This window comes from Pelodiscus sinensis, chromosome 10 (assembly GCF_052426305.1).
Source record: "Pelodiscus sinensis isolate ZL-2025 chromosome 10, ASM5242630v1, whole genome shotgun sequence".
Lineage (NCBI taxonomy): Eukaryota > Metazoa > Chordata > Testudines > Trionychidae > Pelodiscus > Pelodiscus sinensis.
In genome coordinates this window covers 1,271,045-1,285,528 of record NC_143061.1, presented here as the reverse complement: position 1 = coordinate 1,285,528, position 14,484 = coordinate 1,271,045, and the positions used below count along the sequence as shown (strand labels likewise).

At 46.6% G+C, this 14,484-nt stretch overlaps 1 protein-coding gene and 1 long non-coding RNA gene across 11 annotated transcripts in view; one reads left to right on the top strand and one right to left on the bottom strand.

Annotated features, from left to right (window-relative positions):
- Positions 1 to 14,484, bottom strand: part of ATP13A3 (ATPase 13A3) — a 107,683-nt gene that overhangs the window by 69,264 nt on the left and 23,935 nt on the right. The window contains exon 1 of one of the 9 annotated variants that reach the window (XM_075938305.2): positions 1,362 to 2,928. The exons of the other annotated variants lie outside the window; for them this stretch is intronic. The gene's annotated coding sequence lies outside the window, so the exon portion shown is untranslated. Of the gene's footprint in view, positions 1 to 1,361; positions 2,929 to 14,484 lie in introns of those variants that run through there. 9 annotated transcript variants of the gene reach the window in all.
- Positions 7,801 to 11,597, top strand: LOC102451038 (uncharacterized). 2 transcript variants are annotated; one of them, XR_016350327.1, is made up of 3 exons: positions 7,801 to 8,189; positions 8,265 to 8,363; positions 9,549 to 11,597. It is a non-coding gene; the product is annotated as an uncharacterized LOC102451038 (long non-coding RNA). The 2 variants fall into 2 exon arrangements; XR_016350328.1 differs by having other exon boundaries at positions 9,397 to 11,597.

Below are 14,484 nucleotides of genomic sequence, written 5' to 3'. Positions count from 1 at the left end.
GGCCTACTAATCATGCATCAGTACAAAAATAATTATTAACTAGGGTCAGGAAGACCCTAGCTGCATGGGAAAATTGTATGAATTAGTGGGGAGGGATGGGTGACGTGTAAAGCCTTTTGCTGAAGCATCAGATTTCAACCTTGGTTATAGACAGAATACAGGAAGATTGCTGGCCTGTTTGGCAATTTATAATAAATATCTGAAAGCCCTAAACCTCCAAAGAGCACAACACACAACCTTTTGTATTACTGAACTGCATAGCTATGTGAAGAAAGCATTTCATTATACTTTCTAGAATCAATGTAACAAAGCACATTTTTAAAACAGACACAATATAAATATAAAAAATTATACATCTCAAAAACACTTACTCATTTAGAAATGAATGTGACACCTGAGGACCATGACTAGACTATTTTTTCGTTGGTTCTGAAATCAACTTTCTAAGATTTGTATAGTTTATAGAGAATACTTGTCACAATGTTTTATGGAAAGGGCTGTAAGACAACAATGCTGAACATTTGTCACAGGTATGCACAATACCCCCAACCCCCCAAAAAAGTTCTGCTGTAAGCATAAGCAGTCGGCAGAAGACAAAGAACAGGAAAAACTAAGCTAACTGAAAATTGCAGAATGGCAGGAGAAAAGGAGAGAACTCCGAACCTTGGGAAGAATGTCTCTACTCAAGAGGGGAAAAAAGGCAGTTTTGAAGAGACATATTTACAATACTAGGTTTTAAGATGGCAACATAGGTCACATCAGTTGTGTGTGTGGAGGAGGCCTTTTTGTTTGTTTGTTTGAAGAGTTTTGCCATGCAATTAGGTCTGTTAGAGATGTGAAAGACTAGTTGCTTCCTCCCCATCCTGCTGCCTCTATCAGAGCAAGAGGCAGCAAAGGGGGGGGGGAGCAGGAGCCAGTGCGGGGGGGAGCCAGCCCCCCCAGCTCTGTCTCCACGGGGGGCAAGGGCACAAGCAGGAAATGGCATGAGCAGAGACTGAAGCAGTCTCCACTTGCTCCCTTTCTGCTGCAATTCTGCTTTTGAAACGTACAAGAGCCTCTGGCTGAGGCACTGCAGGCAGCATGGGGCCAGCGGGTTCCACTGGGGCTCTCGTACATTTCCAAAGGAAGGCCTGCACTCCCCGTGGGGCTCCACTTTTGAACTGCAGCGAGAGCCCAGCAGAGCACCCTTATAGACTAATCACCTAGGCTGTGGAAATCCCATTGATTCATCTATCTGCAATATCCCTACCTTTGGTAGACGTTCCAATACCATCCCCATTTGAGTCTATTTTAATTACAAAAGAAAATTCTTTTCGCTTACTGGTAAAAAAGAAATGGAACAAAAGATGTTTAAGATTTACCTGCGTCTCAGATCTTTGAACAGCACGTAAGTACCTCCAAAAGTCTCTCTCACCCCAAGCAGTCTCTCACCCGTCCTCTCCAAATGCGTCTGTTATCATGAGTTCCACGATACGGTTCTTAATAACTGAGACTATCTACAAGGGAAGTCCTGCCAGTGAACTATTTTGTCTAAAAAAATCTAAAAAAAGTCTCCAAGGGCTTTTCAAACTGTGTTATCAAAAGACTAAAATATCACAAAGTTTGGCACTGCCTGGGTTTGGGTATTTTTGGAGGGGAGGGGGGACAATTGAAAGCCTTTACTTGGATTCATTTAGAGGATATGCCTCCAGCCATCAGACTGCTGGTACAGCTCACTCTATTCAAACCACTACAGCAGCTCGCCAGGGTCCTAGGACATAATTTCACGGGCATGCATGAGCCCTGATGTTATCTGCATGGCTATACACATATAGGATATTATGCTTCTGGCCAAACCCTTCCTGGTATTTACACCAAGCAGCTTTGAGCTCAACATTTTAACAAGAGTAAGCTCACAATACAAGACACACTCCTCAGTGATAGAGTGGTCATAGATGAAGTACAAAAATATATATTTATTATTCTTTGCTCCAAAGAATGTGGTAAAAAAATGTAATCAATGACGTGGACATGGTAAAGCAGATTAGAAACCCGTTAGATCTTGTAAGTGAAGTGGGACTGATCAATGCCCAAACAGGAAGGCCTCCAAGGCATTGACAGCACTTGTGTTCATAAATCAGCTGGTTACAAAGCAGGTAAATGCCACAGGGGCGCTATGCTGGGTCCTCCCCCTCCTACATCGCAACAGGCTCCCACCTCCCTGCATTGCGCCGGGCTCCTGGGCCCCCCAACCTCTGCAGCCTGCCAGGACACACTGACCCTGGAACAGCCGTGGTTCAGCCTGACCAGACAGTCCCGGTTTAGAGAGGAGCAACCTGTAGTAAAGACTCAACGTTTTGCTTCATCCTCGGTGTGAGTGTCTTGACTGTACACATGTGAGCAGTCACTGAAGCTAGTGACTTGGATTCTGGGCTTTCAACCCTATAATCCCTAGCTCTTTGATTAGTAATTAACTGGAAATCAATAATAATTAACAATCCCTACAGAACAAGGCAAAAGCCTTCAAAACATCCCCTGGCAAAAAGGTCCACACACTGACTTGTACACTATGAAACAGTACTTACTGTGTCTTAAACCTGCTGGCTATTCGTTTCATCCAGTGAGCCCTGGTTCTTGTGTTGCACGGAATAAATACTTCCTTATTCACTTTTTCTACACTATTCATGATTTTTTTAGCTCTCTGTCACATTCCTTCCTCCCCCCAAGTCATCTCTTTTTTAAGATAAGTAGTCCCAGTCTTTTTAATCTGTCCTCATATGGAAACTGTTCCATACTCCTCATCATTTTTTTTGTTCTTCTTGATAACTGGTTAAAAATTTGATTTATCAGCCAGTTTTTTTCTGGTTCACCACTAAAAACTGTTTTAAAAATCAGCATTACATTAGACATCCCCTAGGCCTGTGGTACAGAAGCTGATTTAAGTGATAGATATTAAATTACATGCAGTTTTGTAAACTGAGTTCCTTCAGAACTCGAGTTGATATAAGAGAGTTACTGACCCTGTGTAGTAACGTCTGTTCTTCGAGATGTGCCCCCCCGGGGGTGCTCCACTCGAGGTGCTGGGCTCGTCCTGGAGCCACAAACCGGAGGAATTTTCATTAGCAGTAGCCCCCTACCGGACCGCGCATGCGCAACTGCCCCTTCGCGCCTCTGATCTGAGCGCGGTCCGGTCTTGTCAGTTTCTCTCCAACCGTCCGCAGCCGCAGACGGAGTTAGATTAAGCTCCCTTCCCCTCTCTGAGGGAAAAGGGAAATCTCTTAGTTAGTTAGTTTTCTTGTTTAGTCATAGATAGTTACCAGTTATAGTGTTAGTAGTTGTAGTCCCCTGTTTAAAAAAAACAAAAAAACAAAAAAAACCACCGTTTTTCCTTCAGCGGTCAGTCAGTGCCTTCCTGACTGAAATTGACAAAGAAATAAATCAGAAAGGGAGTCAGGATGCCAGGATCACCTGGCTTCAAGAAGTGCCTTCAGTGCCAGGAGGCTATCCCTGTCTCCGATGGACACTCCCGGTGTGTAAGGTGTCTCAACTCTTGAGTTGATATCATCTGGTCCTGCTAACTAATTAATGTTTAATATACCAACTGATTCCAAAACCTCTTCTAACACACCTCAATTTGGATAGTTCCTCAGAACTACTTAAAAAGAACGGCTCAAGTATCTCTCAACCTCTGCAGGGAAGACCAATGCAATTAATTCATTTAGCAGTTTTGTCTTCTTTGAGTGCTCCTTTACCACCATGGTCACCCAAGTGTCCAAATGACTGTTTGACAGGCTTCCTGCTTTTGATGTATTTAAAAATGTGGCTGGTCATCTGTGTATCTTACTAGTTGCTCTTCAGGCCTTTTTGGCCTAATTCTAGTTTTATTCTTGACACTGCATTTTCCTGAGGGTTTGACTTCCAACATGTAAAGGGTTTCTTTTTTACTCTAACTGCCTCCTTTATTCTGTTTAACAATGGTGGCTCTTTTTTTGGTCATTTTACCGTATTGTTTTGTTTTTATTTGGGGTATACAATTAGTTTGCATATATTATAATAGCCTCCCTGCAGCTTGCAGGCATTTCACTTGTCACTTTCTTTGAACTTCTATTTTAAAAAAGTGAAAGAAAAGGAAAAGAAAGGAGTCTTAGCAAGTACTGCCTGATCCTGCAGCTGCCGCATGGGCACTGTAGATGCAAGGCAGATGAGGAACTGACTACACAAAATAAAATAATACAAGTTACAGTATTAAAAACTGTTGCACAACACAGTCATGGAAAAGAGTGAAAGAAAAGCCATAAGGCCCAATGACAGACTATAGAAATATCTACAAACGCAACCTTATGAAACTACATTGTGTAAAAACTAAACAGCAGCTTTTCCCAGTAAAAAGAAGCCTGTTTTTTAACTTCTCCATTAAATAGCTAACTGGGCCTACAGCTAATTACAAACTTTTTTATTTTCTTTTAAACTAAGGAAGCTTGATTATAGGACAGCCACACAGACTTGGAAGTGCATGTGATAGGACCTCAGCACCAAAACAAACAAAAGGCATTAACTGAAAGCTGGATTCCACATGCCCTTTACCTTTGTAGCCATCTCTCAATTGCCTCAAATCCCTGGCCTAAGATGTCAAAGGAAAAATGGATTTCAAAATCTCCCTCCACTCCTGCGCACGCCTCCTCCAAGCAGCTCTCCTATGTTACAAATGTCTAATCCAGAATCTTTACATGGACTTGGAAGTAGATTCCACATCAGGAAAGACGTGGAGAAACGGGAGAGGTCCAGAGCAGAGCAACAACAACTGAAGGTCGAGAGAACATGCCCTATGATGGGCTTGTTTAGATTCTCTCTCTCAGGGCTGGTCTAGATCAGGGTCCACTCACCCACAGAACAGTCAGTTGGGGGCCACATGCATGAGGGAAGCAAAAAACCAAACCAAACCCTCACTGGCCTGGCCCCCAAATGAGAGGCAGGGGAAAGACACTCGCCTCACTCCCCTCAAGCTCCAGCCCCAGGGAGAAGTGGAGGAGGAGCCAGACTCCCCCACAGGGCCAAATTAACTCTTCTGACGTCTGGGGACCTCGTAGATTTTGTGGTTCCCCCCCACGGCTCTCGGAGGGAGCCAAAAGGAGGGGTTCGGTGCACGGGGGGGCTGCTGGGGAACAAGCGGGGGTACAGTTGTGGGGTCTGATGGGAGATGGGGTTTAGGAGAGGGCGAGGGATGTTAAATGGTAAACCGGCAAGCGTGAGGCTTACAGGTATGTTTACTGGCTCCCCAGCACTTGCCAGTGAATTCTGGTGATGACCATCCACACCACTCAGGAGCAGCCCTGGCCACGGAGGGGAAGAGGGATCCCACGGCTGCGGCAGGGACAGGAACCTGTGGCAGGCCCGAAGTTAACACGGTTAACCGGGTAAGAGCTAGCATTTTGTTTTAACTTCCCTACCGTGGCTGGGGGGCTGGGAGGAGGAGGGTACAGGAGCGGGCGGGGGGCAAGACTGGGCCATGGATGCAGGGTCTGAGCGGGAGTGGGGGTGCAGGACAGAGGAGGGGATTGGGGTGCCTATCCGGTGCTGGACCCAAGGGGCAGAGGCAGCTCTGCATGCTGCAGGAAAGCGCTCCACACAGGCACTGCCCCTGCCACTCCCACTGCCCGTGACTCCCAGCCAACGAGAGTGGCAAGGGGAAGTGTCTGTATGCAGCACTTCCCTACTTCCTCCCCCTTCCCACCAGGCAGAGCCCACGGGCCTGACGTGGCCAGAGCTTGCCTCGATTAGGCCCACCAGGCTCGTGGCCCTGGAGTGCAAGTGCCAGTGCTCCACTGTGGGGTGGGGAGAGCCTCAAGCCGCATGCTAAATCCAGCACACAGGCCACGGGTTCCCCATCCCTGGTCTAGATGGTGCCTGGTCCTGCCCTGAACACAGACGACTGGACTTGCCGATCTCTCAAGTTTCCTTCCAGTTCTATGATCACCAATGCGATTTCCATAGGGCCAGCAACAGTGGATGTCCACTGCCCTGTATGAGACTCATGGAAGCGCTGCTGGTCTGCATGATCAAGAACCTTCAGATGTGGACTAGAGGTAATCTCCCCACCTCCATTATACCAGTTGAGATTCCTGTGATGATTCAGCTTCAGAAGTAAGAGTCTCTTCCAGTGCCAAAAGGTGCGATATAGGTCCAATATATGCCATTATACATTGAAAATATTTGTTTTTGTTTATGATGCATTAGCTCTTACAAAAAAGTTTTTTTTAGCATGCTGGGTTTTGTTATACATTCCAGAGCCAACAATAATTAAATGACCAAATAGAGAAGGTAAAGGGACTCTTACAGAAAGACATTTCTAAACTAAGAAATGCACCTTTACAGAAATGTAAGACCCTGCCATTTCCAGTTCTGCAGTAGATAGACACCATTAAACATGGTTCTTTATCCCATAAGGTAGAATACATATTTGGATAACGCATGCAATTTGTAATTAGTATTCAAGTTCAGGATCTTCCAACTACATTTTGAAAGAAGTTGAGGTTATTATTTGTCACAGCAAACAAAGCTTAACACTTTAGTCAACTAACCAACCCCTAACAATAAGAATGACATAAGAGTTTAATGAATACATGGAAATTTTACAAGTACACCAGCTAAGTTTTAACAAAGCCCTCTGCTCAATACCCATTTTATCACTTCCCATCTTGGACTTTCTCTTATAATGCAGGCTTTTGTTTCTGTGCTTATGCTTAAGGAAGACCATTGTATCCAACATACACCAAACCAAAACTATGTTTACATTCATAAAGTGTATTCTTTATATAATTATTCTTGTCTGTAGGCTGCAATAGAAATTGCAATATTTACAGTAAAATACACACTACATTCAAGAAAGAGTTTTATGTAACATCCAAAACCATACACATCATTATAATTGAACAAAGGTTTATAATTAATGTTGTTCTGAAAAACCCATTACTAGTGTACCTTCAGATTCAAATAATTTTACTAGATAACTGGTTAACATTTTCTAGAAAAGTAGCTTGGGAAAAACAAAGTTTTATCAATATCAGCTGGTGAAGCATCTATCACCTGCACTTCTTGACCTCTCATAGTTTTTCTATTTTAAATTGCAGACAGTCACATATTAATTAATGGAGCTCTGTGGTTAAGAAACCCAACACTCAAGGCTAAAGAATGCCTGAAGTTAGACTGTCTGAAACGCTTAGACATACATAGCGGTAATATCTGTGGCAGGGTGGGCCCGGCCCGGAGAGAGTGACCCCCTGTCCACAGCACAATGGGCCGGCCTGGCTGGAGAGGCCCTTTGCCCATGTCGGCAGGGGGGCTTTTCCAGTCTAGCCGGGCCGCTGGTTAACCGCTTACCCCATAACCCTTTTCTATTCCTATACTGGAACAACTGCCATTTGAGGAAAACTCTCTCTCACCACTGAAGTTGGCCTGGTAAAGGTATTACCTCACCCACCATGTCTCTCTAATGTTCCGGGACCCACTCAGCATAGACACAGTCTCTTCTATTTCTCTCTTTCCTATTACAGGACTAGCTGCCGTCAGAGGAAAAGCATGGCAGAGTCAGTGTCATGGGGTCAAATGGTTACCTTTGGAATCGGAGTGAGATTTCTTAACTCTGCAGTAAAGACCATTTTTCCTTTAACTCTCCTCGGGCTATTTAAAACAAAACACGCATACGCACACTCCCCAGAAATCCCCCCCCCTTTTTTTGTAACGTGTGGAATGCAGGAGCGCTGCTTGCTTTGCCAGCACAACTTTTACATTTCTTGAATCACAACTGCGCAGTTAACAATTTTAACAGCTACCTTTGTTAACTGACTAAATCAGCAGAGGGGTGTCCAGTTTTATCTTCTCTTCTAATGCACATGTGAACTTGCCATCTTCCTATGGTCATCTGTTTAAAACTACAGAGCTGGGTTTGTACCAATCTGACTTGTTTTAAAGTAAAAAAAATTAAAACAAAATAAACCAAGTATTAAATTTGTAGCTTCAGTATTAAATTTGGACGAGTCATCTACCTTAGCGCGAAACGTAGTAAAAGCCGCAAGGTGAACTTTACCGGGGCTCATTGCGAGGACCACTAGTTTAAGGTGCAGAAGATAGTCGAGGATGGTAGGTAAGGAGGATGTTGAAGGAACCGGCTGGTGACAAGCACACTACATTGAGAATCTTTTCCATTTCTGAAGGTAAGTTTTGCAGGTACTCTGTGCCCAACTGCATATAAAGACCGTTTGTACTTGCTGTGAGCATGTCGATTATAGGTCAGCGAACCAGCCAGGAGCCATGCCTTCAGGTGCAGTGAGTGGAGAGTTGATGGCCGTCGTGAGAGCCCAGGTGAAGAAGGAGATACCTCACGCAAGGTAAGTGGATCGGTGGGGTGTGGGACGTCACCACGAGGAAGGGAAACGATCGCTGGCATGGCCATGCCGGTGCTTTAAGTATGAGATGAGCCCTGTCCCTCCTTATCTTTGAACTACTCTGTTCAATAGAGGTATAGGAGGAAATGCATTGAATAGGTGAGCTGTCTCTGCAATGAGAAAAGCATCTCCCATTGACCCTTGCCTATTCCTGCCCTGGAACAGAATAGGGGGTGCATTGGCTGTTGGTAGGGTGACCGCACAGGCGGAAGATGTCCGCCAATAGATGCGGTTTCATTTGCCACTGATGTTTGACCGGGAAGGCTCTGCTGAGTGCAGCTGCTGTTGTAGTCAGGGTGCCAGGAAGATGTACCACGGTGATAATCGTGTTTGTGTTTCAGGCACCAGTTCATAAGTAAGTGCTATGACCTCTGTGCAAAGTGCGCAAGATCAGGCTCCGCCCTGACGATTTACGTAAAACATTGCTGCGACATTGTCTATGTACAGTCTGATGTGTCTGTTGGCGATGAATGGGAGGAATTTGATACATGCATTCCTGGCTGTTGGAGTTCTAGGACGTTTATGTGAAAGTTCTTGTCGGTGCAGGACCGCAGGCCCGGGCAGGTGTGATGTCGGAAGTGAGAGGCCCATCCTGTACGAGATGCATCTGTCGTCATGGAGACGGATGCTTCTGGTGGATGGAAAGGGACTCTGGAAGCAAGGTTCCATGGGCTCAGCGTCAGGATTTCTTTGCTATCTCTGGAAGGGCTAGAGATTCGGGTAGTAGATGGAGATTGGGTTTGTATACCTGTCCCAGCCAGTCTGTAAACATCTCATGCACAGATGCGCATTGCTGACTACTAAGTTGCACGCTGCCATGTGCCCTACCAGCCGAAGGCATTCGAGTGCTGCTGAGCGGGGCTGGATTGTAAGGAATTTACCAAGGCCACAATTTTTTAGAAATGGTCTGTAGGCAGGGTAGGGGTGGCTGTTGTCAAATTGAGGCATGCTCCGATAACCTGTATGTTTTGTGTAGGACAGAGCATCGATTTGGTTTCATTCACCTGAAGGCCAAGATGTCAGAATAGGTGTCTTGTGACTGACAGAGAACAGCAGGAATCGTTGTGTGAGTGTGGCTTGAGGAGGCAGTTGTCTAGGTAAGGATATGATAACTCTTTGTTTCCTCAGGTACAGTTTGACAACCACCAGCACCTTTGAGAAGACCCTCGGGGCCATAGAGAGTCCAAATAGAAGCACTTTGTATTGGTAGTTCTGAGAATCTACAACGAAAAGAAGAAAACAAAACATCTGAGCGCAGGGTGGACGGCAATGTGAAAGTATGCATCTTGCAAGTCGAGGGATGAGAACCAATCATCCTGTTTGGATGCCAGTAACATGGAAGCAAGCGCTACCATCTTGAATTTTGCTTCTGAATGAATTTATTGAGGGCTCGAAGGTCTAGAATGGGCCTCTAACCCTCCATCCTTTTTTCAGTCAAGAAGTAATGGGAGCAGAACCCCTTGCCCCTAAACTGTGTGAGGACGCGTTCAATCGCCCCATGTGAAAGAGGAGCTCTACTTCTTGTTGGAGAAAGCTCTTGTGAGAGTGGTCCCTGAAAAGAGACAGAGAAGGGGGGTGGCCAAGGGGGTATGGACACAAAGGTAATAAGGTAGCCTTTTTCAATTATCTGCAGGAGCCATCTATCAGAGGTTATACCAGTTGTTGAAGAAGGGCAACAATCGATGCTGGAAGAGATTTGCTTGCGTTGATGGCGTTGGAATAGGTGACAGGCTCTACAGACCCTCGATCAGATGATCGAGTTTGCTTGTTGGAGTGCTGCGACTGTTGGGAATCGGTAGAGGAAGGGCGTCATCATTGGTTTCTGCCTCTGCCTTTGTTCTGTTGCTGCTGGTCTTGTCTCCTGCAGTGTTGTGCATATGGGGGGGTATCGAGGTCTGGGGTAGGGCTGAAACCTACACTGCCTTCTTCTAGGTACCTGGGTGTGGATCCCCAAAGACTGAAGCATCACTCTGGAATTTTTCATGGAGTGGAGAATTTCGTTGGTGTTAGCTGCAAACAACTTCTGGCTGTCGAAAGGCAGATCTTCTACTGTAGAGTGAATCTCCCTGGGGGAATGGAATGGAGCTAAACCATGATGCCCTCCTCATTATACCGCTGTTGCTATAGAACGTGCAGCTGTGTCAGCAGCCTCGAAGGCGGCCTGTAACGCCGTTCTTGCAATCGGGTGACCCTTGGATACTGTAGCCTGTCACTTTGACACCTCATTAATATGTATCTTTAGTTATGAATATGTATTAGCTGTATTCATATTCAGTTAGAAGTTTCTAGGAATGTGGCACACGGCACGCAAGTAGCTGCACATGTCACACTGTGCTGCTGCATGCAGCACACTGATCCAGGCTGTTACAACTTGTTTATCAAAGCAACCAATCAGGGACCCTTATTTTCCTGTACAGGGGCCTATGATTTTAAAGATAAAGATCATGAATATTTATGAGAAGGGTGCTTTGAAGGCCTGGCTAGCAGTTGTCTGTGTTCGTTCCTGCCACCATTGTCCCTGCTTGTCTCCTGTCTGTTTATGTCAGTCTATAGTTAGTCAGGGTTAGCTAGATCTCGTCATCGAGTGTGTCCGTTAGGATTAGTGCGTCGGTTCACTGCACCAGCGGCCGGGTACTTGTCCGTGACGGGAGCGTCGTGTTAGCTAGTCAGGTTTTGTGTCCAGGTGTTAGGGATAGGTAGCTGTCTATCATCGGTTCCTGCTGAAGAGCAGAAGCCACCTGAAGATCAGCGCCAGGCAAGTCTCCACCGGTGATTCCTGCGCCTAGGAGCGGAAGGCCCCAGACGAGGATCATCACCACCTGCCTGCACCATACCCGTCCCCAGGGACTCCGAGGGATCGCCTCTCTGTTCCTCGCTGAGGGCTCGGAAGGAGCCTAAGGCTTGAGGTCGAGAGCACCGCAGAGGGTCACCGCTGCGAGGGATCTCCTCCTTGTCTTTCACCAGAGGCTTTAAATTAGCCAAAGGTTTGAGAGACAGGAGCTTCTCACCCACTGTCAACTACTGGACTGAGTAATTATTGTATTTTGTGTAACCTTGTGTTTGTGGGGTACTTTTCTATCTTCTTTCCTTCTTGGGGTTGGGATAAAAAGTGTTTACCTGCTTTTCCTTGTTGTGCTTTTAAAACTTTTACAATATATGGTTTGGCCCTTTTAAAGTGAGCAATGTTTTTATTTACTGCGGCATTCTTGGGTCAGCAAACACCTATGATAGATGAGATTTGGTGGTATCTGCAACTTCCACTGAGGCTTAATTAATAATAATCAGATGCAAATGTAGGTACAAGCTTCCCTCAGTGTAACAATACCAGTGCTTTGTAGTGTGCCCCTTAGCCTCAAGGATGTCTGCAACAAAGTCATTCAGTTTGGTGTAATTTCTGTAATCAGATTTGCTCAATTAAGCTGCGTAATTTGAAATGCGAAATTGTACAGCAGAAGAATATATCAAACCTCTCGCTATCACGGTCCAATAGAGTAGACCAATATTGTTGTTGCTTGAATTTTAGTTGTGCAGCTTCCACCACGAGGGAATTTGGTGCTGGGTGAGAAAAAGAAATTCGGAACCCTTGGGTGAGACATAGTATTTCTTATCAGTTCTCTTAGCCGTCGAAGAAAATGACACCGAGTTTGCTACACCATCTTTGCCGATTCCATTGTCAGTGGATTAACTGGCAATGGTATTTTTGATGTTGTTACTGAGTGCAGTTTGTCTGTTAGCGCGTGCTGATTTTCCACAACCTCACGAAGAGAAATGTTTAATTCTGCAGCTACACATTTAAAAAGGTCTTGGAAATGTGCAGCATCGTCTGAAGTCATTGAAGCTGGGGCCAGAGACTCTCCCTCCACTGGAGGGAGGTTACTTGGGTCAGCAGGGGGTACTGCCTCCTATGCGAGTGAGCCCCCTTCTTGTATGTGTTTGGTGGAGGGATACTGCACTCTGTGGTGTTCCCACCTATGCTAGTGTTCGTGATCATATTGCCATTTGTGCCAGTATTGGCAGTAGGGCTAAGGTTCAGGTGAGGTTCCCAGGGATTGCCATAATATGAAGGCATATTCCTAGTCTGGAAGAGTAAATATTCCGAGCTGTGTAAGGAGAATTCTCTGGTGAAAAAAACCCCTAGAGAAGTCGTCACCAGATTCGGATGAAATTTTTCCCAGAGAGTGATCTCTGTGATGTGAACACAGCAGAGCGTGTTCAGCTTGTAAAAGTGGTGAGTTAAAAGTGGATGAGACTAATAAGTCTCTGTGTTGAGTGTAATGCCCAACAGGTGCTGGCGGTGCCATAGCAGGAGACACAGAGGCTGAGGCACTGAATCATGCCTCGGAGCCGAGGGCAGCTGTGCCACATCAGGTGCCTCTGTGGCAGCAGCTGAGATGCCTGTTGATGTGATTGGCGCTGCGCTCTCGTGCTGCGTCGGCAAGACTGTATCCTTGCCGGATGGTGCTGCAGCTAGTGAGGCAGGCAACTCCAAGCCTGTCACCTCAGAGCACGATTTAGCGCATGCCTGCTTTTCATCTCCGTTGGGGTCTCCAAAGACGCCGGCAGCATCATACGTTTTTGGCGAGCTTTCTGGATCCCTGCTGCTCACGTTTCTCTGGCTGCTGGCCCAGATCAGAGGCTGGTCTAAGCGAATTTTCCAATAAAAATAACTGAAGCAGGAGGTCTCTGTCTCTCTGTGCCCACAGTTTTAGCTTTGCACAATGAGGACATTTCTGAGCGTAATGCTGCTCTGCGAGGCAGTGGACGCATTGTGAGTGGCCATCCGATATCAGGATAGGCTCTTTACATGAGGTAGAGCACTTAAACCGCGGTGAGCCAGGCCTGCCTGAGGAAACAGTCAGAGACTGCAGGAAGGGATTAACTGGGAGAAAAAGAAAAACAAAACAAAAAACACCCTTATACTAATCGAGTTTTTTTTTTAACTAACAAAGTAATTAAGTATTTAAACTCACTAATTAACTACTGTGACATAGTTGGGAGGTACTTTGCTGGTTGCTATGCTGGGCAGTGGGTTGTGAGTGACCTCCACTGTCTGCAGCACGGCCCAGCAGGGCAGGAGAGGAGTCATTATGCAAGGGGGCTTCAAACCTGTCTGACCAGTGATCTCCCAGGGAGCGGAACAATGGGAAGAAGGGGAGTGAAGCCCTGGCTGGGGGCAGGGCTGGAAGTGAGTGAGTTAGGTTTCTGTCTGGTATCATGGAAGAAGCAGCCTAGGCAACGGGTTGGGATTTAGGGGCCCAGGCTCCCGCATCTCCAGAGGGGCTGAGGCATCCTAGGCCTGCCCTGTAACCAGATTACGTCTGTGCTGTATCCTGGAGAAGCAATAAACTCCCTCTGTTCTACTGGCTGGTGGAGTCTGTCCGTGCCACTACGGGGGTGCAGGAGACAGGAAAACCCCAACGCGCCGTCACACTGGTGTCAGAAGTGGGATGTACTGCACTCCGTGGACGGAGCTCCCAGCAGCGAGTGACAAAGCGCAATAGAAGCAAGGGCCTTAGAGCCAGGCGTGCAGGAGACGGGAAAACCCCAACGTGCTGTCACAACTACTATTGTGAATGTGACTGTTTTAAGAAGTCTGGTCATGTAGACGCGAAGACGCTAGGGATCACGGATGAGTCCGTCGGTAGCTGGAGGCAACAGAAAAGGAACTGAGGAGTACGGGGGTCGCACCTGCGCAACGCCTGCAGCCTAACAGCGCACGGTGGCTGGTGTGCGCCAGCGCAGCCCCAAGGACACTGCTACAAAATCTCCGCTCTGAGGTGCGGCGCTGGCGCACCAACCGAATGGGGAGCACCCACGGGGCCCTCTCTGGAAGAAGAGCACCGATTTACAAAGCACGTTCTGAACAGTCCCATAGTTAGGCTAGGAGACAAGGACGACTTGAGATGCATGTCAACTGCCCTGAATATGTCATGATGTTGTGCTCCTAATCAAGGGCAGTTTCGGCGGGGGAGGGGGAGGGCGCAGCAGCTAGCTTTTCATCCCATTCCCAGGACTGTCCGGGCGTGTGGGGAAAGTGCCTGCATTCCGTGCATGCTTCTCGCCC